The 27,032-nt window shown below is 36.8% G+C and overlaps 1 protein-coding gene and 1 pseudogene across 1 annotated transcript in view; one reads left to right on the top strand and one right to left on the bottom strand.

Moving 5' to 3' along the window:
* CNTN6 (contactin 6) overlaps window positions 1–27,032 on the bottom strand; it is a 284,142-nt gene that overhangs the window by 243,511 nt on the left and 13,599 nt on the right.
* Window positions 3,284–11,868, top strand: LOC102901517 (annotated as a pseudogene).

Below are 27,032 nucleotides of genomic sequence, written 5' to 3'. Positions count from 1 at the left end.
TGTGATTTGTTGGTACTTTTGAGTGACTTAAATGCATTTCAGGGTGTTATGGGAAAAGCCATCCACAAGCAATAATTTTGAGTGTCACTGTTCTCTTTGTTATCTTGATGGAATTTAGTACAATCTCCTTGAAGGGTGATGCACTAGACCTTTTAAATAAAGGGGATGAAGAGAAGTAAGTACGCTTAACCTGGACTACCTGCCTTCAAGAGATTGAACTGTGGAGAATGAGAAAATAAGAGAAGGAAGAACTCTTTTTGCACTACAGTGACTCAAGGCAAGAATGATATCACCCATGCACCTCTTCACATCTTTTGTACCCATGTGTCTGGTGTGGCATCAATGGAACAAGTCACTCTCTACACCTCCAGAAGAAGTGCATAACTTCTAGGAAAAGGCAACAACTTCAGAGTCTGCATCTGGATCTCCAGTAGCTTAAACCTGCCCTCCCAAATACCAAATGGTACCCAGGCACAAGACATTTTTGGCCTACTGGTTGCCAGCAGATTTTAAAAGTTTGAAAATGTATTGATTATGATGCAAGACGTTATTCAGAGGTTTCAGCCTCAAAGACATACAAGCACAGCTGCATATTTCACAAGTTTCAGGCCCAATCTGATTGTCAATTCCCAGAATACACTAGTTTTTCAGTGGATGTACATATATAAATAAACTAAGTGTATACAGAAAAGCACGTATATCTTTTCTTTCCAAATTGCCTTCCTTCACTCTACCTGATATAAACTCCCTGATGTCCTGGCCAGAGTAGTATTTTTGGCACAATATTGTTCCTGATTTCTCTATTGCCTCCTGGGGACCTGTCTTTCAAACATCTAATGTGAATATTCTCATGAATGCCAATGATATACAGCTACATTTTTCCTTCAAACTTTTCATCCCCCAGGCACTCTGAGTACTCTGTGACTACTTCCAAGATATCCATAAGTAGATGAATAGCAATTACTTGTAATAGAGGGTAGAAAAGGCGAGGGCATTTTTATTGGTTCTGGGAAGATTTAACTACATTGATACAGCATTTACTGAAAATCCCCATCACCCTCAGAGGATGATGAATGGCCACCTCCATCTCAGCTCTGCCCCGGGAGATTCCTGGGTACAAAGTGCCCTGAGGTCTTCCTTCCCACACAGAGAAATTTGTCTCCATTCATTCTCACATGTTAACTTCACTTGAGTTTAGTGAGCAGTGAACACTTTATTCACTCCCAATTCAAATCAAAATAAAGGTTTAATTTGCTTCCCTGTCTTCTGGGCCTAATTTCCCTTCAATGAACACTCATACTCCCATTAACTCAAGGAGAAAAACCCCCTAAGTAGCCTTTGATTAGACTCTGAAGGACTAACTGTTCATGTGGAAGCTTGCACACAGCTCCCACCAGCATTAACAAGAAACTCCTTTTGTGGATGTACCACATATCCCAGGGCAGAACAGACTATGAGACATGACCAGCAGGCTTTATGTGACCAGTGGCCCATAATTCACAGTTCACCTACTTCTGAGTTCAAGTGCTGAATTTCTAGGATACATATCAGTCCTCCATCTCCCCAGCAGACCTACCATTTGCAGGTAGAATACCAAGACATCAACTCTTGCTAAGTGTCAATAACTTTTATCACACAAGAGATATCAGAGCAGGCTTGAGCAGAACTTGGTTTTATGGAACATCTCCAGGGTATGCTTCTTATGTTAATGGGTCAGTCTCCCAGATGAGAAAAACAAAAACAAAAACAAAAACAAAAACAAAAACAAAACAAAACAACAGTTCTCAGTTCCTTTGCTGTTCTTTATATTCTATGACTTCCACTTATTATTTATATTCAAAGAATCTCTAGAGACAAAGCAAAAAAAGAAGTTCCACCTTAACAAAGAAAGGACTTACTCTCCCCAAATCTAAATTGAATTCCACTTGTCACGGTTGTTATAAACCAACTTAGAGTAAAATGACAAGCTGTATGTTGGCACAGAGGTAGAGCCTTACCTGTATATGTGTGTATCTTTTCATGCAGGTGGATTAATTTCTTTATCAGACATTATTTTCTTCTTTTGAGTTCCCCCCAAAGTCGACTGTGAATTAAGGAGATGAATTCAAGAAGTTGAGTTGGGAGGCAATCCCGAGAAACACCAGATGGGAAGTGATTATTCAGACAGAGGATGAAAATAAACGTTTGTTATCAGGCCTGTTATCAGTGTGCTCAACTGAACCTCAGTCTTTCCGGGAACCACTGGGTACAAAACAAAGTGCAGTTATCCCAACTGAGGGGCACAGAAGATGGGTATTTATTTATAGTTTCCCCATCCATTATTGATTGAGTGTTGCTTCTGGAAGCATTAACTCTCAGGCAATTCTACTTTGTCTTGCATGGAGGAAAGCATGTTTCCCACGTGAGAAAATAGTCAGAGATAGTTAGGTTTCCACAGTAGTAGCTTCTCTTCAGGGCTGTACTGGTGCATTGTGGGGGTGGATACTGGGGTGGGAGATTCATTCAGCAAATGGACAGCATTTGCTACAATTATTAAATCTTTGCCATCTATTAGACATAGGATTAGATATTAACCTTAAAACACAGTCAGTGCCTTTTATAAAGACTAGACTTCAAAAAGGATTTTTATTATGAGAATATCAACGTTATTGCTATTAATCAATCTTCTTCTTTTGCAATTGGCTTTTTCATTAAGTAAAGAGAAGATAGAGAAGACAGGACTTTTAAAAGATAAATCACACTAAATATTAAGATTTGGCCTTTCAAACCAATTTTCAAACTCAAATATTAAGGAAACATATCTATGTCTACCTAGACATATATGTATGCATATATTCAAAAGGATTTAGTAATTAACAAGGGTAATGATGAAAAGTTAAAAAAGAAGACAAGATATTTTATACAAATAAACAGTGCCTAATATTAAGAATTTCCAAAAGCATGACCTGGGATTTTCAATCAATAACTACTGATAAATACACAGAAACTCATATCTAAAACCAATTCATGTACCCTTAACATTCAAGTTATAGCATAGATGCCTCCAGCAGTTCTCATGTAGAAAGTGTTATATGTACCAACACTGATTCTGCAAACTTGTTGGAGTTAAGACAAGTTTATTTGTATAGCATTTTGAATATTAGAATGCATTTCACATTCATGTTTACTTAAAATTCACAAATACATGTGAGAAAGGTATTATTTATATTTTAGGGAAAAAAAAAAACCCTAAGAGATGAGAGTGAAAAATAACGTGACTTGCTTTATGTCACAAAACTAGGGAATGGTGAAGTCAAAAATCAGCCCCAATCTTCTAACTTGTGCCTACACGCACAAAGACAATGCATCCGTAGGCACTATTTCACTCGGAACTTTTGGTCAGACCAACAGGACCAAATTCCTTGAGTTGCGTGTGAATGGAGTGTTTCCTGGGATGCAATATGTTGAGCTCTATAATCAGGATCATCCCAGGAAAATGGGGATAAGTGAGACCTCTAAGTGGCCCTTAATATGCAAATAATTTTAAAAGCACATGCTGAAGTCTTTGACACTTGTACTGTTCAGTATATGTTCTCCAGAGTCACAGTTCTATAATAGCACCCTTCGGGTCCTTTAAGACTGATAATATTTTATAACTCTCCTTTTCAAATGAATCCATTTTTCCGTAAATGATTTCCAAGAATGGCATTAGCTATGTTAGCATTCTAATATCCTTCCTAGAATGTATTTTTACTCCTTTTTCACTTATATCCATTTACATAAATATGAGAGAAACCATACAAATAAAAGAAGGCATATACCTAGTTGTTCCAATATTGAAACGAAGATTAGATAAGAAATGAAAAAAAAAAAAAAACCAACCTATCCAAAATGGCTTCATAGAACTTAATAGTACACAGAAAGCTTAAATTATTAGAAGTCCAATATCTTTCAATTTATAATTTGAATACATTGGGTTGCTAAAGGGACAATCAGAAGTTCTAAAGATATCATTTGATCAAAAACTTCAGAAACAAACAGCTCCCACAATATTGCTGTGTAATAGTGTGTATATCTATAGAAAGCTGTTAACATTCAACAGGAAAAAAAATAGGTCAGTAACTAGTGACTTTATCTTCTCCAAACCAGCATAGCTGAATTCCTTACTTTTAAACTCAGTGATTCCATCCTTGAGGCTTCTATAGGACAATCACTTATATATATATACCTAAGTTTTGCTATAGGTACTATCTCTAATTTTCTGTGTGTCTTTGAGAACATACTTTGCTTGTTTGCATGCCAGTTGTTTACCTGATAAATCATGGAGCAGGGAGGAAATTGAATAGACTGAATTAGAGAAGTTGACCTGATGACAAGGATCATGATAGTTGGCCTTAAGTTAATGGAGGATCACAAGGTGGGTGGGCCCACTCAGTATCTTAGCCACACAGGTCCTCCTGTTCACTTCAAGGTATCATCATGTGGGCATGAGTGTAACAAAGTAAGCATTATGTAATAGAATATCAAAAACACAAAGTTATGGTGCCTAAGTAATGTTGGCAGCTGTGGTATGAAAAAATATTCTGATGTGAGAGAAAGAAAGATAGCAATTTCAAAACGATGAGGTAATTGATGCAGATATTGACTGTATCTCTATAATTCAACCAATAATAAATTCATTAAACCATTTCAAGGTAAAATCTAACACTAGCTAGAGGGAAGGCAATTACATAAGTCTTACTAGCACATACTCAATTTAGAATGTTTCTTGTAGACAGTGCTTCCCTGCTATAAAACTTTTGAACCGCTAGGCCCAGGAGTGGTTACTCACTCAATTTAAAAAATAAATAGCCTTTGCTACCACTCTCAATTTTTTTCTTGAACAATATATGTTATATGTATATTCACATAAATTGAATGGCTATATCAAATATTGAAGTTTCATATACTAAAAATATCAGTTCAACAATTGCTTTAGCTTAACGGAAGGCCTTAAAAACTTCTGGGAAAACAGAAAAGATCTTCTCTTTAGAAGTTAAGTTGTCTTACCCAGTGGGCAGGAATTCAACAAAAAGAATACATTTAATGCTGAGAATACTTTATATCAAAGAAACAGATAAAAAAGTAAAAAAAAATAATAATCATTGTATTCCATTCATATACAAGACATGAAACTAATCTATTGGCTTCACAAATTTCCTCTGGTTGTGTCAGCCTAATCTAATAATTGGCTCTAGTTGAATCTTACGATTATAAGAAAATAATCAGAGAGGTCTATATGCTTACATATATTTCTGACAGTAGATATCAATACAGATACATTTGACTTGAAATGTTTAGAACTCAAAGATTTTCTATAACTGAAAATAGATTTGGCTTATGACATACAAAGTATCAATCTTATGGAGTTTTCTTCCTTGTATCCTTATATAATAATATTATTGGAGTTTTCCTCCTTGTATCCTTATATAATAATATTATTGGTACATAATAAGAAACATTTCTATGAAGTTCCAATTTAATTAATAAATTATTTATCATAATTGACAGATAAATTGTGTTTTTGTGCTTGTATAATTATTATCAAACTGTGCTACGGTACGTCCTTTATTTTTTTTAAGTTTATTTATTTATTTTGAGAGACAGTGCTTGAGCAGGAGAGGGGAAGAGAGAGGGAGAGAGAAGATCCCAAGTAGGCTCCTCACCATCAGTGCAGACCCAGACGTGGTGCTCAAACTCACGAACCATGAGACCATGACCTGAGCCGAAACCAAGAGTGGGACACTTAAGTAAATGAGCCACCCAGGGGCCCCTAGGGTATGTCTTTTAGGCAACCATGTTTCCACATCTCTTAGTCGAGGAAAACAGGAATTTTTAACTTTTCTATTATATGTGCACATAAATAAATAAGTACTGTTACAAAAGTATGTATAAAATATATATGGTACATATAAAACATAGGAAATATATCTACTCATATAATTCATATAGCATATATAGAATATTATTATAACAGCTATATATTGATTATATATTACATATTTCTATATTGTATATAGCCTATATTATTGTATGTATGCATAGATATATATAGATATGAATACATACAGCATTTAGAATGGTTAAGCCACCAGTGTTGTGTTGACAACCTATCAGACTATTAGGAGATAAGAGGATTCAGGACTAATGAGAAAAGTACTTTCTCCAAATGGCTTTCCTTCTATCCTTCCTTTGGTCGTGTGGGAAGTTCCTAGCTGGTGTTAGCAGGAGGAGGCATGTGGAAGACACACAAGAAGAACCACTAAATGTAAAGGTTATGCAATCTTTGTGAAAGCTTTTTTCATTTTTTTTTTTTTTTGGCTTTACCCAGGGCATTATTTTAAGTCCCTAAAATGTGATATCTGCAACCAAAAAAACTAATTTAACAAATATTGATGACCTGCTAAGTGCTCTTCATGTTAGTGATTAAAAAAAATAAATAAACAAGGCAAACATGGCCCCTGCCCTCTTGGAGCTGTTATTCTAAAGACGGTGTTAGCAGAGACAAAAAGAAAATAGCCAGAATCACAATAAATAAAGATTGCATTAAGTAATAAGAAGGCAGTAAATGGGGGCATCTGGGTGGCTCAGCTGGTTAAGCATCTGACTCTTGAGTTCAGTTTAGATCATGATTTCACAGTTTGTGAGACTGATGCTCATGTTAGGGTCTGTGCTGATGCACAGAGCCTGCGTGGGATTTTCTCTCTCCTTCTTTCTCTGCCCCTCCCCTGTTTTTCCTCTCTCTCTTTTTCAAAATAAATAAATAAACATTAAAAAATGGAAGTAAGTGGAATAATAAGACAGTGACCTGGGGTATAACGAGGTGGGGAGTCATTGCTCTCTTTTAAATAAGCTAATTAGGGAAGATCAAATCTCTGAAAATCCTTCCACCTAAATATACTGCTAAAATATTGCCTTACTGTATGCTAAGACGAAGGTGAGGAATGAGCCTGAAGACCAGATTTACCTTAACCAGAATTATGAGAATTATTTTAATAAGCATCTATAGTCAGTACATACTCATATCCATGTATACTTTTTTTAATGTATCAAGTACTGATTAACTTTCTTTTCAGTTCTTTACATTGCAGAACAGGAAATGGAGGCTCAGAATGTCTGTAAGCAAAATAAGTTAATAAAATCTGAACCTTCTCCAAACAGTTCTCAATTTAAATATTTGGACAAATGTACAGGAAGACAAAAATACTCTGAGGAACATAATATGCATTTAGAAGATTGTTAGATCTTGGCAAACTCCTATAATTCTAGAGTTTTTGGTATGTAGCTAATGGTATAAGGAAACTTAGAATTTTGAAAAATGCTAAGAAACACAGAAGCAAACTAAATGAAAACTACAATCCCCAAAAGGCAGAACACACATAGCACACCATAATAACATGGTGTTGGCTTCTGTCTTAAATCTTTCTCCTAAGATGACACTATGTGAGGGTGTTGGGACTGGTCAAGTAACCATTAGGATATATTTTCAGCACTTTGATTAGATTAAGTGAAAAAGTAGCCTTTGATTTACAGAAATTCACATCACATTCAACTCCTACTTGAAACACTTCTGGTCCTTAGAGCAACACTGGAACTTGATGCATCGTGCTGACACTATGACTTATTTTTTAATATTTGTAAAGGGCAATAAGTGAGAATGAGTTCTTATATCATTTTACAAGCTGGATGGCTGGTTAGTAGTCATTTTTATTCTGACCTGGCTTGAACTTGCACAATACTCACATCGCCCCTGGCATTTGACTGTGTGCAGATTACATTTTGTTTCTCTCTCCAGAAATTGGACACTGCCTGGGAAATCAGAAATTTCCTAGAAAGCCATATTGCACGCCTATTGATTTAAGAGGCTGACATGAGCTACTTCCTTGTATCCCAAATTCCATTTTCAAACCTTGCTTGTATATGTGATAATTTATTCAAGAGCCAATTCTAAATATTAGTGCTCTGAAACTCTGGGTCTGTGTCTCAATCTTTGAATAGACACTGGATGAACCATTTGATAATTCAAAAAATTAGATATATTAATAACCCTAATTATGGGTGAGGCAGAGTAGCAAAAATTTACATAACTAAAATTAAAATATTTTAATTGGTTATTTATATTTCAGAGACACATCTGAGGTGTTACACACTTAAAACACTAACTTACATTTCTTAATTCCCATCTTTCCTAATGTTGCAGGTAAAGGAAAATGAATTTGGATTATTTGCTTGTTTGTTTGTTTGTTTGCTTATTGAGAGACAGAGAGAGTGAGGGGCAGAGAGACAGAGACAGGAAGAGAGACAGAAGCAGGGCTCACCCAAAGTGGGGCTCATGTTGACCCAAAGCAAGGCTCATGCTCACCAGATGTGGGGCTCAAACTCACGAATCGTGAGATCATGACCTGAGCTGAAGTCAGATGCTTACCTAACTAAGCCATCCATGGCCCCTCATTCATTTATTCTTGTAATGCGCGCGCGCGCACGCACACACACACACACACACACACACACACACACACCAAAAGAAAACAAAAAAACCCACAGCAAACAGTATTGGGTATGATTCTCCAAGACTTTAAAGAAATTTACATGTCATTTTAATAAACTCTGACAAATGCAGTGACATAAACAGGGCTGGTATTTGGTAAAAATGCTGTGAAAGTACCTTTCCTCATCTAAGGGGAATCAGAAAAACATCTTGGAGGAAGTAACTGAGATGTGAAGAATGAGCGGAAGGGAAACCTAGTGATGGTGTTGGGGAGTGAGAAGGAGAATAATGTTCTGATCAGAGGGAAATATATGTGTAGAAGATGAAAGTAAAAGATAACTTGGCTGATAGAACAAACTAAGTGAGGTTCACTATGGCTAGAGCATGAAAGAAGAGGGTAGGAGAAGGGTGAGGTGTTTTGAGGCGACAGAAGAGATGAAGATCATGTAACAACCTAGAAAGAGAATGGCCGTACTCACTGGAGGAAGGCTAGCAGCATTGTCATAATTAAGAGTTTATCAACCTGAAAAATAATGATAACTTGTTATGGCTAATCCAGAGTTGTGTGGAGGAAAAAGAACTGTCCTGCCCATTTTAGACTGTGTAGCAACACTCTGGCATCCACACACCAGAGGCCAGAAGCACATTTCTCCAGTTATCATAATCAATATCTTGACATTGCCAAATCTAAGGGACAAAATCACCACTGGTCCAAAAGCACATCAAGAGGATTATACAACATGATCAACTGAGATTTATCCCAGGAATGCAAAGATGGTTCAACATAAGAAAATCAGTGAAATACACCACAGAGACTTAAAGAATAAAAACCATGATTATTTTAATTGGTGCATGAAAAAGGATTTGACAAGGGGTGTCTGGGTGGCTCAGCTGATAAAGCACATGGCTCTTGATTTCAGTTCAGGTCATGATCTCACGGTTCCTGGGATCAAGCCCCATGCCTGGCTACGCACTGACAGTGCAGAGCCTGCTTGGGATTCCCTCTTTCTTTCTTTCTCTCTGTCTCTCTCTCTTTCTCTCTCTCAAAATAAATAAACATTTTCTAAAAGGATTTGACAAAATCTAACACCCATTCATGATAAAAACATTCAGAAAACTAGGAATTTTTCTTTTGAACTTTCTCAAGATGATAAAAAGAATTTAAGAAAAACCTACAGCTAATATTATACTTAATAGTGAAAGACTGAAAATGTTCCACCAGGATCAGAAATAAGACATGCATGTCTTCCTTCACAATTGCTATTCAATATTGTATTGGAAAGTTCTTTAGATACGAAAACAAAAGAAACAAATCCAGGAGAAAAACAAAACCATCCCTTTTGCAGATGGCATGATCTTATATTAAGAAACAAAACAGATGAACACAGGCGAAAGGGAGAAAAGGAGAGAGGGAGGCAAACCATAAAAGACTCTTAACTAGAGAGAACAAAATGAGGGTTGTTGGAGGGCAGGTAAGCAGGGGATGGGCTAAAAGGGATAGGCATTAAGGAAAGCACTTGTGACGAGCACTGAGTGTTAAATGTAAGTGATGAATCACTCAATTCTATTTCTGAAATCAATATTACTTTATATGTTAACTAACTGAAATTTAAATAAAAACTTGAAACAATAAATAAATATTTTAAAAGTTAAACAAAGAAAATCCCAAAAAATCTTCAAAAAAGCTAATAAACAAATTCAGCCAAGTTTCAGGGTACAAGATCAATACATAAAAAATATGTAGTGTCCTATGCACCAATGAACAATCTAAGATGTAAATTAAGAAAACTATTCCATTTACAACATCATTCAAAAGAAGAAAATACCCGTGAATACATGTAACCAAATAGGCACAAGACTTGTACACAGAGAACTAAAAAAACCTGCCAAAATATATTAAAGAAAACCTAAATAAAAAAATTCCCACATTCATGGATGGGAAAACTTAATATTGTTAATTTGTCAATGTCAACTACTTAATGTGATCTACGGATTCAAAGCAATACTTATCAAAATTCTAATGGCGTCTTTTGTAGCAGTGGGGATTTTCATACATTGCTGATAGAAATGGAAAATGTAAAAACTACTTTGGAAAATGTTTCTTAAGTTAAAAATGCATATAATCCTTTAATTACAGTCTTAGGTATTATCAAAGGCAAATGAAAATATTTATCTACTGAAATAATTTCTCAAAAAAGTTAATAGCAACTTTATTCATAGTAGCTCTAAACTGGAAGCAACCCAGATATCTATCAGTAGGTGAAAGGGTACACAACTAATAGTATATTCACATAATGGAATACTGCTGAGCAATAAAAAGGAACAAAGATAGTAATACAGGCAATTACTTAAAGGAATCTCAAAAATATTATGCTAAGCTTTTTCCACACTACGCAGAAAGGGGTCCATATGGTGTTGCTCTGAGTTCCTATTGTAGTTTAAAGAGAAACTTTCATAGCGTCTGGTGCCCTTGATGTCCTGCAAGTGAAGGAAGACAATGTCCTCAAATTCCTTGCAGCAGGAATCCACTTAGGTGGCACCCACCTTGACTTCCAAATGGAACAGTACATCTACGAAAGTAAATGTGACGGTATGTACATCATAAATCTCAAGAGAACCTGGGAGAAGCTTCTGCTGGCAGCTCAGGCCACTGTTGCCATTGAAAACCTGGCTGATGTCAGCATCACATCATCCAGGAATAGTGGCCAGCTAGCTGTGCTGGAGTGAGCTGCTGCCACTGGAGCTTACCTGTTGCTGGCTGCTTCACTCCTGGAGCCTTTACTAACCAGTTCTAGGCAGCCTTCTGGGAGCCGAGACTTCTGGTGGTTACTGATCCTAGGGCTGACCACCAGCCTCTCTTATGTTAATCTGCCTAAAATTTCTCTGCATAACACAGATTTTTCCTTTGGGCTATGTGGACACTGCCAGCCCTTGCAACAACAAGGGAGCTCATTCAGTGGGTCTGATGTGGTGGATGGTGGCCCGTGAAGTTCTGCACAAGTGTGGCACCATTTCCCGTGAACACCCATGGGAGGTCCTGTCTGATCTCGACTTCTACAGAAATCCAGAAGAGATGGAAAAGGAAAAGCAGGCTGTGCTGATAAGGCTGTGACCAAGGAGGGATTTCAGGGAAAAGGGACTGCTCCAGTTCCCAAGTTCATTGCTGCTCAACCTAAAGCCCCAGACTGGTCTGAAGGCGTGCATATGCCCTCTGTGCCTATTCAGCAGTTCCACACTGAAGAATGACCCACAGCTCCCACTGCTCAGGCCACCGAATGGGTAGAACAACCACTGACTGGTCTTGCACTGCTTTTCCACAAAGAGCAAAGGCAAATCAAATGGAAATCGTTTCCGAAAGTTGAAAAAAAAAATATGCTGAGCTAAATGTCAAGCATAAAAGAGTACCATACCATACAAAGCTCTAGAGTCTGAAAACAAAACAAAACAAAACAAACAAAACTAATCTACAGTAATCAAAGTCTGATAAGTGGTTTTGGGTATGAGATGTGGTAGAATTAATTCTGGAAAAAAAAATGAAGAAAGAACTTTGGTCCATGATAGAAATAATCAATATCCTGATGGAGGCAGATAGTTACAGGGGCATATACATTTTTCAAACTCAAATTTAAAATATGTATGTACATTGTATGTGAATTATACCTCAATAAAGTTGATGAAAAGCAAATTCTGGAGAGAAGATGGAGTGAAAGAAATGTACAAATGAAGGGTAAGAAGATAAACAGAAAATATATTTATCTAATGCTTGACTTTTGTGTGTTTATGTACATTAGCAATTCTCTTTTAGGCATATTGTTGGCTTTTTTCTTTTTCTTTTTCTTTTTTTTTTGTTTGCTATTAGTCTAATTTACTCTGTTCTATTCACACTCCCTTTCAATGTTCCTCAGCACCTAGTAATGACACCTCAGTTTAGCCATTTGTTAGAACTTTTAAGAAATAATAAAAATACCTAAATATGTATAATTGCAATCATGGAGTTTTTAACTTGAAAGTGTTCTAAGAGTTGAGCTGCACCAAGTAGGCATTCTCCTTGGATTTTACAATTTCCTCTCTTGCACACACATGCGTGCACGCGCACACACACACACACACACTTTTCTAATGTTAATATTTCTCTTTCTCTATGTGACTAGACATTAATGTCCTAAGGGCTAAAATCAGACCATCAACGGATACATAAAATGACAGTCATGTTATGATCTACATCTACACACTTAGAACTGAAATCATCATTTTACTAACAGCTTAGCTTAAAAATGTGTATTACAATGATGTGGAAGAGGGAATCTGAAAGAGCCTGTTACACACTCTCCAACAGCCCCCTCTTTCACTTCTGCCACACTGACTTCTTTTCAAAATCATTCCCTAAGTGGGTGGAAACATTTGAAATGGATCAGTGAATTTTACCCTTTATGTATGATCCTATAAAACAGTAGCCACTCACCATTCTCACCTTATAAATTTATGGATCAGAGATTACATTTGTAAATAAAAGAAAACAGGGAAAGAGAAATGACATTTTCTACAGAGGAATTGGAAAGCAGCCATCTTATTAACACGAAGGTCGTCGGTCTGGCAGAAAACCTTAATAACACAAATGCTAAACGTAACTCTCAGATGTCTCTTGGAGTTGCCAAAATCATTTCCATTAAATTATGAATTAGAGAGACCTGACTGTATGAAAGACAAAGTGGCCAGTACTTGAACTGAGGAAAACAACATGAATTGGATTGGTTTGGGAAATAAATAAATATTCAGCCTTTCAGCAATTATGCTACCTATATTGACCACCTGTCCACCAACCATAACCTCAAAAAGAGAACAGAATAATAAATGAGAAAGAGTTGGAAAAATTAATGACAAGAAGTCATGTATCTACAAGGGCTGATTTTCTGCATTTGCGAAAGCAAGACTTTACGGTCCCTGATCTCCTGGTTTTGGTCTTGGCTGACCTGACACCCAATTTTTGACCACACCTGATTTTTCTTCACTGAAACCTCTATCAAATAAATATTGAATTATCTCAAGAATAGTCTGCTCAATACATTCTTTAAAACGTTTACTTATTTTTAGGAGGGAATTTTATTTCAAATGAAACTACATTTTCTCCATTCTTCTTCTTTTTTATTGACATGACTATTCCATTAATCATACAAGTCAAGTATTTCGGAGTAACTCAAAGCCCCAAGCTTTCCCTCCCATACCCACAAATTTAGTTAGCTATTAAGTCTTCTAGATTTAACTTCTATTCTACCAAAGTCTTATTTTGACCCTTAGAATCACGTCTAAGTTGATAACTGAGGTGCAAAAGACTTCCTTTATATTCTGTCATTTAACAATAAAGATAATAATAATGGATTAATAATTAGTATTTAGCAAACATTACTATGTGCCTGGAGCAGTGTCAATAATTAGCTGTGCCACATATGTATTATATCACTTAATCCTCCTGAAAACATGGGATATACATTTGTTTATATTGGCTTTTCTCAACCACAGACTCTGACACTAGGACTTGCTTATCTGGGATGTGATTATAGGAAGCACAGGTGAGATTCTGGGAAATGCAAGACAGAGACTGAAGAAAACCTCATAACATGTCACACTGTTCCTCTGCAGACACTGTAAGGAACCACACAGTGTGCACTTCAGTATTGTTCCATGAAGGGATGGAAAAGGTGGCGTATTATTGACCTATTCCTTTACTTCATCTGAGAATATTAAATCCCTGGCACTTCTGGTCATCACTTCCAGTTTGCCTTCTGTGTTGAAGAGCAAACTCCTGGAGGCTCTCAGACAAGGAAGCAGGGGTAACACAGGAACTTGAAGAAGGGAAGCTTTGGTTTCTCCAATGGGATCTGTGGGTGACCTTAGAGGCATACTGACAGGACATGGATTAGTCTCCTACAGTACTAATTAATGTCCCAAAGTTCCTAATGTGGTAATCAATACAGCACCTTAGACAGGCTAACTAACTTGGCCAAGGACACAATGCAAGGTGTGTAGCCATAGTACAACAACAGGAAGTAGAGTCCAGGGCCTGAAACTTTGACCATTGGGCCACATTGCACCTCCGCCTCTTAACTGTCAGCCATATTGCAGTTCCACAGACAGACTTGTTATTTCTGATCTTTGCTTTTAATCGTCCTTATCTCTCTGGCTACTATGTTCTTCTGTCCTTGCTAATCTTGTAAACACCAAATAGTATTCCAAAACTCGATCAGAAATCCTTTCTTTTTATTTTTAAAATTTATTTATATCCTTATCCAAGTAACACACACAGATATAAGAAGCCAAAAGTGCTAGAAGTCTGAGCATAATAACAACAAGGAACACAGATCTCCCTCGTCTGTACAAGTATCTACTTTCACTCTTAAAACTCTTTCCACAGGAATTTACCTATCTTTAAATAATATGCATGTTATGACAACTTGATTCCTAAGACAGCATCCTCCATTGACCTACAGTTATGACAGGTGACAATACGACTCTCCTACATCCCTATTGCCCACCCCCTCATCCCACCACCAAGGTTCCTAAGCATAATCCTATCTCAGTTTTTCTTTAACTCCATATTCAGTGTTCAAGCGGTTATGACTACACAAATACTGTCTACAGCAGATCCAAATAACATGATCACATTTTCTTCTCTTTTTTTTTTTTTTTTTTTTTTTTAACAATTCTCTGTTTCTTTAAGAGTTAATAATTTCGTCACAACTTTATTTCCTTTGATGTCTTCACATGTATGAATGAATCTTCCTTGCTTTTCAAGAGGTCTGTAAAACCCTTTCGCTACAATGTCTTCCTGGTGCATCCTGTCAAATAATCAGTCCACTCTGTTCACTTCCCTAGAGCTATTCCTTTGAAGTCCTTCATACGTTGCTCCAAGATGCATTTGCTCTTCTCTAGGCTTGTGGAAGTGCTGTTATTCATCTCTCTTATTGGTTCTCCTGTTTCAAGAGGCTCCATGACTTTGACTTCCTTTGTTTATTCCTGAGTATTTGGAGCATTGCATCCAAGGTCTGATTACAGGGAGTAAATTTGAAATTAGAGTATGGAAAAGTGTTCATTTTACCTTCTTATTTATTTTATTAACAAAAAATTTTTAATGTTTACTCATTTCTGAGAGACATAGAGAGACAGAGCATGAATGGGGGAAAGGCAGAGAAGGAGGGAGACACAGAATCCGAAGCAGGATCCAGGCTCAGAGCTGTCAGCACAGAGCCCGACATGGGGCTCAAACTCACGAACTGTGAAATCATGACCTGAGCTGAAATCGAACCCCCAACCAAGCAAGCCACCCAGGCGCCCCAATGCATTTTACCTTCTTATTTGCTTAGGATATTCTTTCTATTCCTATTGTGCCAAGAATTGGCTCTGCATTCATTGTGTTGGGTATGGGAGTCCTTTGAATCCTAAGACCTATACTTTTTTTGCAATTGGGCTATTTTTGTCATGATATGTTTTATATTCTTTCTCCCTCTACTTTTTTTTCTTTTATCTTGTCTATGTTTTAGAAATTCCCGAGGATGTTGAACTTCATACATTAATTATTTAACTTTCTTATTTATTGCGCTTACCAACTTATTTTTATTACTAGTTTCCTTTCTGGATAATTCCCTCAACTTTAATTATACAACTCTGTGCTGAATGTAGTTTTGTGTTGTTGTCATTTTTGTTATTTAGCTATCATAATTTAAACTTCTAAAACTTATTTGTAATTCTTGTATTGTTGGTGTCTTTTTATTTAACTTCCTTTCCTTGGATGAAAAAGCTTTTATCATCTTTTATTTTTTAAAAATTTAAAAATGTATTTGTTTTTGAGAGACAGAGAGAGCATGAGTAGGGGAGGGGCACAGATAGAGGGAGACACAGAATCTGAAGCAGGCTACAAGCTCTGAGCTGTCAGCTTAGAGCCTGATGTGGGGCTCAACCCATGAACCATGAGATCACAACCTGAGATGAACTCAGACTGCTAATGAGGACACCCAGGCGTCCTGCTTTTATCATCTTTATTAAGAAATTGGTGATGTTTTTGAAGTTTGGTTATTTTTTTTCTTTATAATGCCATTTTAATAGTTATTATTTAGTTGTAGGCCTTACCCTCTTACACTGAGAGGGCTTCCTCAAATGTCTAGTAATCCTAACTGTTCAATCATATATCTATATTGTGGATGTGGTCTTAATTCTTAGGTTTTTCAACTTTATCCATTCTTTACTGAAAAATTCCTAAACATGAGTATTTCTGACTCTATAATTGGAGTCTTTCAATTTCTCTGCAGAAGGATCAACTAAATGCTCAGTTTTCTCTCTGTAATCTCATGCTATTTCATTTTCTAAGACTGGAAGTTTACAACCTCTCTAGCTCAGTTCCTCTGCAAATATTCCTCCAATTTCCCATGAGCTGTGTGTGTGTGTGTGTGTGTGTGTGTGTGAGAGAGAGAGAGAGAGAGAGAGAGAGAGAGAGAGAGAGAGAGAGAGAGGAGACAGAGAGAGAGTGCGACAGTCCACTGACAGGAAAAGGTGACTACCTGGGAGCCCACGTTGAAGACTTTCAAATAAGCCTTGATTTTCAGTCTCAACATCCCTGCTACTACCAACTTTCATGCTCCAAGGTGGCTTCCGTTCCTGATCCTTTTAGGGGAATCTGCAATATCATTCACTCACCTCTTGCAGCTTTCTTTCTGTCAAAGCACTTCGCTGTGACTTTTTTCATCTTTGTATTTCTTTTCACTATGTAGCCTCCTGCTTTGTGTTCCTGTATTTTTGAGTTACACCAGACTCTGTTTCATTAACAATGGAATTTTTGTTTCTGCCGCTTGTCTTCCCAGTTTTTGTGAGTCTTTTTAAGGAGCACAGAGGGTGAGAAATCTTTTTCCTGAACACCTTGAGATTAAAAAACTTTTTCACCAAGTCTTTTTTCTTGGCCATCAATAGCAATTATTCTTTACCTCTTCTGAGCTAACATTTTACTATGTCTACATTTATGTTCTTTTATTGATTACATTTATCATGACTCTTTACAGATCTCTGTATTTCTGTTGACCTATGAAACAGGAAAGTTTTCTTTTCTTAAATTTATAGCCACATAATTTCACATAGGAGCTAGCACATAGAAGGTGCTTAATAACCACTGGCCACATTAAATTAATAATGGAGAAAGTAAGAGGATGTCATTGCTTCTTTTCATCTCTCCCTTCCTGCAACACACAGAAACTCAGCTTTCAACATCCCCAAGGCTTGATTCATTGGGTGAATAAAGTCACAGCTAATAACAAACTGCATTCAAGTTATGTGATGGCTAGATAGGAAAGAGGCTCACACTGGTGAATACAAATACAGAACTCTTCAATTAATGCTATCACTCACCCTGCCATTGCAATCATCCCTCTTTGCAGTTTACTTATACCCTCCTGTCCTGCCAGAGTCTGTGACTAGAATGGTGAATATGCATACGCCCACACAGAACTGAAGAGTCTGTTCTTTAGTACATGGATCGCAGGCCACCACCTTCTTGAACTCTTACCAAGTTTTCCACCTGGAAACCATCTCTTTCTCGGTTGAATTCTGTAATATTTCTGATATCATACTGGCTGGCTGTGAGCATTCAAATATCGAATGAATGGGCAAATAAATAAACGGTGACTCTACATCGGGAGAAGCTTGTTCGAGCTGTGTGCCCATACCACCTAGAGATATCCTAGAAAGATGATTCTCCTAGTGCATTGTGGAAGTGGGGATTTCTGACTAGTTTGTTTTAGTAACATACCAGTAGGTGTAATTACTCATGAATTGCTGTGTGCAACCTAAGACAATAGGTAACTTAATAGACGTCTCCAGCTAAAATTACAGTACTATTTAGGATTAACCAGCTGACAAAGGAGAGTTGTCACTGCATCCTAACCACCTGGGCCAAACCTCAAGGACAATCAGGGCATCACAGACTCAGTAGTCTCATTGTGCCAGAGTTAGTGAATTTATTTACTGAATTTGATTACTGCACCCTGCAAATATTTTTAATTATCTCTTAATTTAATCCCTTAAGATTTTTTAATGTTATTATCTTTCTCCAGAAATCAAGCCCTTTTCCTAGAATTTACAATGAAGTTGTACACATATTGAGCAATCTATTTTATTGCATTAATTACTCCCAGGCTCACATTTTTCATATGATAATTTGTTATTTACTTATCTTCTCAACCAATAATTAGACCATAAACTGAATAAGTCATGATTCTGGAAAAATATACATATGCCTCTCATTCGTTCAGCAGGAGGGTACAAAAATATGGCATTTTTCCCCATTAAGAAGAACCTAATTTGAATAATATCAATATTTGTGCATGCATCTGGCTACTAGTTAATCCAAAGTAATCTAACCCTCTATTTATTATTCTAAACAGCCCTTGCCTCTTTAGAAGTTAAAAGTGATATAGTACTTGCAGCCCTATGCTTCCCTTCCAACCTCATCTCCTACCATTCACTTGAACTCAGTTTTCTTGTCAGGAACCCCAAGAGATATCAGAGCCTGAGGAAAGGCACTTTGACTTTCATCTTCACAACCCAGTACCAAAAGTACTGCCAGAGAACTAATAAGTATTTAATAAGTGATAGTGTAATTACTGAATGCTCCATTATAACTGCACTGATTATTTTATAAATGCTACACATTTTGACCTTCATCATTCATTTATCTCTTCTTCTAAAAAATAATTTAATGTTTATTTATTTTTGAGAGAGAGAGAGAGAGAGAGAGAGAGAGAGAGAGAGAGCACAAGCAGGGGAGGGGCAGAGACAGAGGGAGACACAGAATCTGAAGCAGGCTCCAGGCTCTGAGCGGTCAGCACCAAGCCTGACCTGGGGCTCAGACTCACAAACTGTGAGATCATGACCCGTGTCGAAGTCGGATACATAACCAACTGAGCCACCCAGGCACCCCTCATTACCTCTTTTTATGGTTGCTCTTCTACCCAGTGAAATTCCCTCCTGTTTTTTTTCAATGCCACGGCCATCCTAAATCTGTATGTGACCTGCTTGGAAGGAGCTGGTCCTTCTGACACTTAACACCACACTCTTCCATAAACCTTTGTGTCTGTTTTCCCTATTTTACTGTGGGCTCCTGGAGAAAGGTATTTCTAAGTACCTGAGAAATTATAGGTGCTTTAAGTTTTGAGTGAACTGATCCCTAAATTTCGAACACGGGCTTCCCTGAGGCACTGGGACAATGCAGTGTACAGGTTCCACCACTCTTTTCTGATCATGCTGCTCTTAGTGTCTCAGTAATTTTCTTCTGGCATCCTTAGGCCAAAATAAATATCTAACACCTCCATTTATAAAGTAGTTTAGTTCAAACAATTTATGTTCTAACAACTTAGGGGGCTGTTCAAAAATCATAATGTGTGTATTTTGGAAGAAAAATAATACTTTTATTCCACTGACAAATAACCACTTTTACCTATGGTAAGTGTGCTCCTGTTAGGCAGAACACAACTTCGCATACCTTGGGATAAGAGTGTCCTGCCTTATTTCCTGTTCCATATTGACTGTCATGCAGTATATGCTTCTTACCAAAGCAACCGCTGGAGACCCTGCTTCAACAAACATATGATATTGAAAGGAAAGTAGACAATATAGTGCTGAAACAAACCTCAGAGTAGTAGTTCATGCAGTAACTGACAGAAATTGAGTAACTACTGTGCTTCTTTGAAACATTTAATTATATGCTGTGATGCCTCTGTGAGATCACTGGGATGGTCTGGGGTGTCTTGGCTTCCAGTTCAGGAATGGAGAGTATACTGGCAAAACCCACTGATTTTTGGCAAAAGACCCTGGTTTTAAATTCTGGCTCCATGTTTATTTATTTATTTATTTATTTATTTATTTATTTATTTAGAGCACAAGAGAGAGTGGGGGAGTGGTAGAGAGAGGGACTCCCAAGCAGGCTCCATGCTGTCAGTGCAGAGTCTGACACAGGGCTCGATCTCATGAACCGTGGGATCCTGACATGAGCCAAAATCAAGAGTCAGATACTCAACGGACTGAGCCACCCAGGTGCCCCTTGGCTCCACTGTTTAATGGCTCTTTGAGGGTAAATAATTTTCTTTGGCCCTCTGGGCCTTATTTTACTTACCTGTAAAACGTGGAATGGTATCACTTATCTCTTAGGGTTTTTATGAGAGTAAATGTGTTAGTCCATGTAAAAAACATGGGAATCATTACTAATGTGAACAGAATATCAGGCATTTGCGATACAGATGAGTCAAATGCTGCATGGGTGTCTTATATATCCTCAGTGGGCTACTACTTTCCCTACACTATCTACAACATTTTTTTTATCCATAATGAATCTAATGAAACTATACTACTTGAAATTCACTAATTACTATATGTCAGGCACTGTGCTAAACCTTTAGATTCATTAATGCCAATCAATCCTCTGAACAACCATAAGAGAAAGAGCTACTATTATTTCCCAGTTTCATAGGTAAGAAAACTGGTGAAGCTAGAGAAGTCAAAAAGTATGTCCCAGTTCGACTAGCTTCAACTTCAGCGGAGCAGTGTTCAAATCTACATGTGCCTGACGGCCAGTGTGAATTCTTCACTACTCCTTCTTCTCTTGAACCAAAAGGGAAAGGTAGATTCTATCTCTACAATGAGAATCTCAGATCTTCTCATGACTGAAAGATGAAGAAGGGGTCGTGAAAACAGGTGCAGGCTGGCGCAGGATCCAGGAGGCCTTATATTCACATCACTCACCATGTGGGCTTCATCTCAATGACAATCCTGACAACACTGGCAACCTGCTCATCATTTTTTCCTCAAGTACTGATTTAGAGTAGGAGATAGAGAAATCCTCAGGGCTGCTGAATATTAAATGAAAATCTTAGCGGCGTCATTATAAGATATGTCACCTTACTGCAGGATTCATCTATAAAAGGAATTTATTTTCCCCAAATTTGCCGTCTTCAAGAGAAACTATTTTAGAAATGTTCAGAAGCTGGATGTGAGCACAGTCCACCCTCCAAGAAACAATGGATGGTATTGATTTCTTCCAGCCACTCACACCTCCATATGAGTTTATGGGATCCTAAATCAAGAAGCAATTTTTGTTTTTTGACAATGATATAGAAAGTACCTACTTTCTCCATGATAGTATACCTGCTTTATGTGGTTTTTCAATTAAAAAAAAAGGTTCTTCTATTGTTGAGCAGAGTTGTGTATGTTTTAAAGTCAAACTTATAAAAATGAATATTTACATATCTTAAATCAAAAAGCAATTCTGCTCTTCTGACATTAATATTTAAAAAGACGATTTCTCCATCTCTTTGTAAGACTTTGTTGAATGCCTCTGATGTAAACATCAGATGTAGACAACATAAAGCACTTTTCCTGAAGAAGGACACTGGTCTAGTACATTTTTGGCCATGTAAAATATACAAGAGTAATACAGCAGCTGAATAGAAGTCCTCAGATATAATACAACAATTTTTAAATGCCACCCATAAGTAGTTTAAAATTCACCTGCACATGAAAGCAACTAAACCTATTGGGAGAAGAAATATATGAAATATGTAAAAAGTTATAATAAAAGAAAAGAGGAAGAGGAAGCATTAAAAAAATTTGGAACTGCCAGTATTTCCTTTGTCAGAAAGCTGACACGGCTGTATACAAATACAAAGCATGTGTGTGCATATAAACAGATACATGAATTATTGCTTTCCCTCTTAATTGATATCACAGGATCATCATCAAAACAGGTAAAAGGAAGAGAATAAAAAAAGATGCCATTTTTGTAGCTATTACTCAGATCCTCTTTTCAAATCTGCTCAAGAGGCAATAAATAATATAAAATTAATTATTGTGCATTCTAAATAAGAATATAGTGTATATACAAACTCAAAATGCCTATATACTGTTTTAAAAGGTCAACAGAAGCAGAACTACTGGTTCTGTTTAGAGTTAAAAATCATACCAAAGAAGATAAGTTTTTTTTTTCAACCAGGAAGAGAAAAAACATTAGCAGATCATATCTTATTTGCAGTAGTATGACTTCTTTTAATATACTGTAGGTTTTATTTTCTTCTGGCTTTAGTAGATTTTAAACAAGAAAATTAACAATAAAAGGTTACAGACTGTTTCAGAACATTACATTATTTTACTGTAAAATTTTTCACACATCTACATAAAGCTAACTTTTTTTTTTTTTTTTTTTTTTTTAGAATGAATAGGGAAACCACAGCCACTGGATTTGCATTTTAAAATCTGAGACTCAGTGTCTACTCTGTAGTCTTGGGCAAGTCTCTATCTCCATACAACTCAGGCACTATGAATTAATATCCACATTATTAGAGTTTCATGAAATGCTATTTTCCTTTTAAAATGTTAAGCTTAATTTACACGGGTATATTTTTTATAATGTTAGTAAAATTTTAAAAACCTACATTTTCGCCATGGTTAATATTAAATTATTTGAAGTTGAATAGACTGAATATAGTAAACAATCAGGCTCGCTGATAACTTAGACTATTATAATTTCCTTAATATTTTAAATATTTATAAAAACAGAAATATTTTGTGTTCTTGACTGTTTTAGGTGTCTTGCCAATCAACCCTAGGACCCTAATAAAGAAAATCCTTCTAAGTATTTAACTTTTTTAATATGAAATTTGTTGTCAAGTTGGTTTCCATACAACAGCCAGTGTTCATCCCAACAGGTGCCCTCCTCAATGCCCATCACCCACCCTCCCCTCCCTCCCACCCTCCATCAACCCTCAGTTTGTTCTCAGTTTTTAAGAGTCTCTTATGCTTTGGCTCTCCCCCTCTTTTTTTAACATTTATTCATTTTTGAGAGTGAGAGAGACAGAGCATGAGCAGGAGAGGAGCAGAGAGAGGGGCAGACACAGAATCTGAAGCGGGCTCCAGGCTCGGAGCTGTCAGCAGAGGGCCGGATGTGGGGCTCGAACTCACAGACTGCAAGATCATGACCTGAGCCGAAGTCGGACGCTCAATTGACTTAGCCACCCAGGCGCCCCTAAGTATTTAATTCTTGTATATTACTCTCATAAAATAGTAAATCTTAACTTCTCTCAAACATTTCAAAACTTTTTAAAATAAAAATTAGTACATTTTTAATACTTTTTGATTTAAACTGCTACCTTTAAAGTCTGATATTTAATTACAAAGATACAAGTCTAACTGGGCAGAGACTCCTCAGAGTTTTAAGTATGACAAGCATTCTACACACACACACACACACACACACACACACACACACACACACACCACACACAGAAACCAGTTCTAATTAGCACAGACTCAATCCTAAACTTAACTCAAAGGTATTAGTATCATGGGTTTCATTTGTCATCCATATTTCATTCAAAAACATCCCATGTTAAAAGACTTTTATCCTCTAAGGAGTTTTACTACCTCCAATGAATTTTAACTTTGTGGGGGCAGAAATCTGAGGACAAAATGTAGGTGCAGGGAGCTAACTTATGTCTTGGGTGATTTTCTGCCATATTACTCACATAGACACACGGAACCTTAATTATAATTATATTTATGATAACAACTGGAGATTTCAAATTTAAACTCTTCAGATGGAGGTGGATTTTGTAGGTCCTAGTTACTCTTAAACAGTTTCTTGTGAGTCAGTTTTGCAACCGTTGACCCCGGTTACAGCTAACTTTGTTCAGCAAACTCCTCACAGCTCAATTAAGTCCATATGTATTTCTTATTATTCTCACATGGCTGGACCACAACTCTTATAAATATTTCTCTGCCGTAGGGGCCACAACTTTGAAATCATGATAATTATACACATTAGCAGCTAATATAAAAACTGAAAGTCTATAGAACAGAAAAGTGTACCATCTGCAGAAATTCACCTGGAGCATGGTCAAACATTACTAAACTATTCAGTGTTTATTACTCCGGAAAAGTTTAAATTCTGGGCCATTTCATTTTGATCTTTTAAAGTCTAAAATATGATTAATGACATATTTAAAAAGCAATCTAATTTTAAGCAGAGGAAAGGTTATTTATTTTTCCCTCTCACAATATACACAATAAAAAGTGGCATTTTTGACATCTACATGAATGGCAACTGCAAATGAATGTTCTTGAATTTTCTATGAATAAATATGCAGTCACATCATAATTATATAGAGAAGTGAATCAATTTAACAGTTAGTTTTCAAATGAACAATGGAAATTTTAAGGAAATAGGTATGCCATAAATATTATTTTAAAGCAAATAAGATATATGATAGTCATTTCTCTAGCTTTCATGTGAAAAAGTACATACTTATTAACCAGGTCAACCGAGTTTCTCTTACCTACTAATATCATGACGCTTGAGGAAATCAGTGTGGTTTTAATATTATCACCATTAGTGACCACAATGATGTATGCTAGCAAAACAAAATAATCATGCTACAAAACGGAAATCCACATGGTGACACACATTGTAACAATGAAATTATGCTTAAAAAACATAATTTTTTTCGTTATTTTTTGTACTTCTAAATTGTTCTACAAGCCCAGAGAAATATGTGACAGTCTTTTGGTAGACTCCTAACCAACAATATTTACAACCTGATATAAAATAACATTCAAGACCAAAGTATATTTAAGAAAATCACTTAAGATAATTATAAAGGTTTTTCAGAATGAAAAGAAAAAGTCCTCCATATTCTTGACTTGAGTAAATGGGTATCTGTCAAACTGCTCTACTCTTCTCCCTCCAGCTCACCTCAACGTTTATTTATTTTTGGGACAGAGAAAGACAGAGCATGAACGGGGGAGGGGCAGAGAGAGCGGGAGACACAGAATCGGAAACAGGCTCCAGGCTCCGAGCTATCAGCCCAGAGCCCGACGCGGGGCTCAAACTCAGGGACCGCGAGATCGTGACCTGGCTGAAGTAGGACGCTTAACCGACTGCGCCACCCAGGCGCCCCATCACCTCAAAGTCCAAAAACAGCACACGTCTTATATTTTGGACTAGGTTCCAGTTCTAACCAACTCTGCACATATAACACACATCAAGGTGAATATGAATCCAACAGAGATTTCCTGTCAATTTCCTAGGAAAGAAGAAGGTAGGAAAAAAGGCTTGCATTTATAGCACTTAAAATTTTTAAGGATTTGAAAATCCAAAATTAACCACATATAGCTTTCAGAGACAAGCGTATGCCATGAAACTCTTGGTACATATATTTTTTTTAAGTTTGTTTGTTTGTTTATTTTAAGAGAGTGAGAGCAGGGGAGGGGCAGAGAGAGAGGGAGTGAAAGAATCCCAAGCAGGCTCTGCACTGTCAGTTGCCAGGCTTGAACCCATCAACCCTGAGATCATGACCTGAGGCGAAATCAAGAGTCAGACGCTTAAGTGACTGAGCCACCCAGGCACCCCGAAACTCTTGGCATATTTTTAATAAGGGTGCATTGATTAGGGGTCTGCAATGTGAAAAATAGGAAGCTTGAAGATACTTCATAGCATTATGTTTTCCTTGTAAAAATTTTGATTGTAAGTGATTGCAACTGTTTTACTTATTTAATGCTCCATGACAAACAACCTCAAAAATTGGTGGTTAAGGGGAACCTGAGGGGTTCAGTCAGTTAAGCATCTGACTTCAGCTCAGGTCATGAACCCGTGGTTTGTGAGTTCAAGCCCCGCATAAGGCTCTGTGCTGACAGCTCAGAGCCTGAAGCCTGCTTCAGATTCTGTGTCTCCCTCTCTGTCTGTTCCTTCCCCCACTCACACTCTCTCTCTCTCTCTCAAAAATAAATAAAGATTTAAAAAATTTTAAAAAATGGTGGTTAAAACAATTCATTATTTCTCACCCACAAAGTCTGGCTTCAGTCAGTTAAATGTGAATTCAAGTAACATATATCATCTCTGGGGTGTTGCAGTGGCAGTTAAATGCCAAAACCCAGGAATGAACCAGTGGGTGAGGTTGAAGGTGGGGAAGATGGGGGAAGGGGTTAAATTCCAGTTATAAGATAAATAAGTTCTGAGGATATAATGCCCTGCAAGGTGACTATAGTTCAGAATACTGTATTGTATATTTCAATGTTGCCAAGAGAGTAGATCTTAGAAGTTCTCACTATAAAAAAAGAAAAAAAATGTGACTATGTGAGGTGATGGATGTATTAACTAACCTTATTATGATCATCATTTTGCAAAATATACATATATCAAAATATGTTGCACAGCTTAAAATAACATGTTATATACCAGTTATAACTAAAGAAAGCTGGAAAACAAAATGCAATATGTAGAAAGTGTACTCAGTAACATGCATACTTGATATTTGATTTTGCATTTGTTGTCTGTGCTGTCTCTGCTTAAAGTAGATTATACTGACATTTTCTGAAAATAAGTCATTGGATAAAATGAGCAAGAGCTCCTGTTTTAAAAAAAAAAGAAAGAAAAGAAAGATTTAGAGATTATTTTTTCCTGCAGCATAACCCGATTTATAAATGTCATGATTCTAAACCAGAAATA

Source organism: Felis catus, chromosome A2 (assembly GCF_018350175.1).
Source record: "Felis catus isolate Fca126 chromosome A2, F.catus_Fca126_mat1.0, whole genome shotgun sequence".
Taxonomy (NCBI): domain Eukaryota; kingdom Metazoa; phylum Chordata; class Mammalia; order Carnivora; family Felidae; genus Felis; species Felis catus.
Note: the sequence above shows the minus strand (reverse complement) of the source record. Positions and strands in the feature narration are given on the sequence as shown.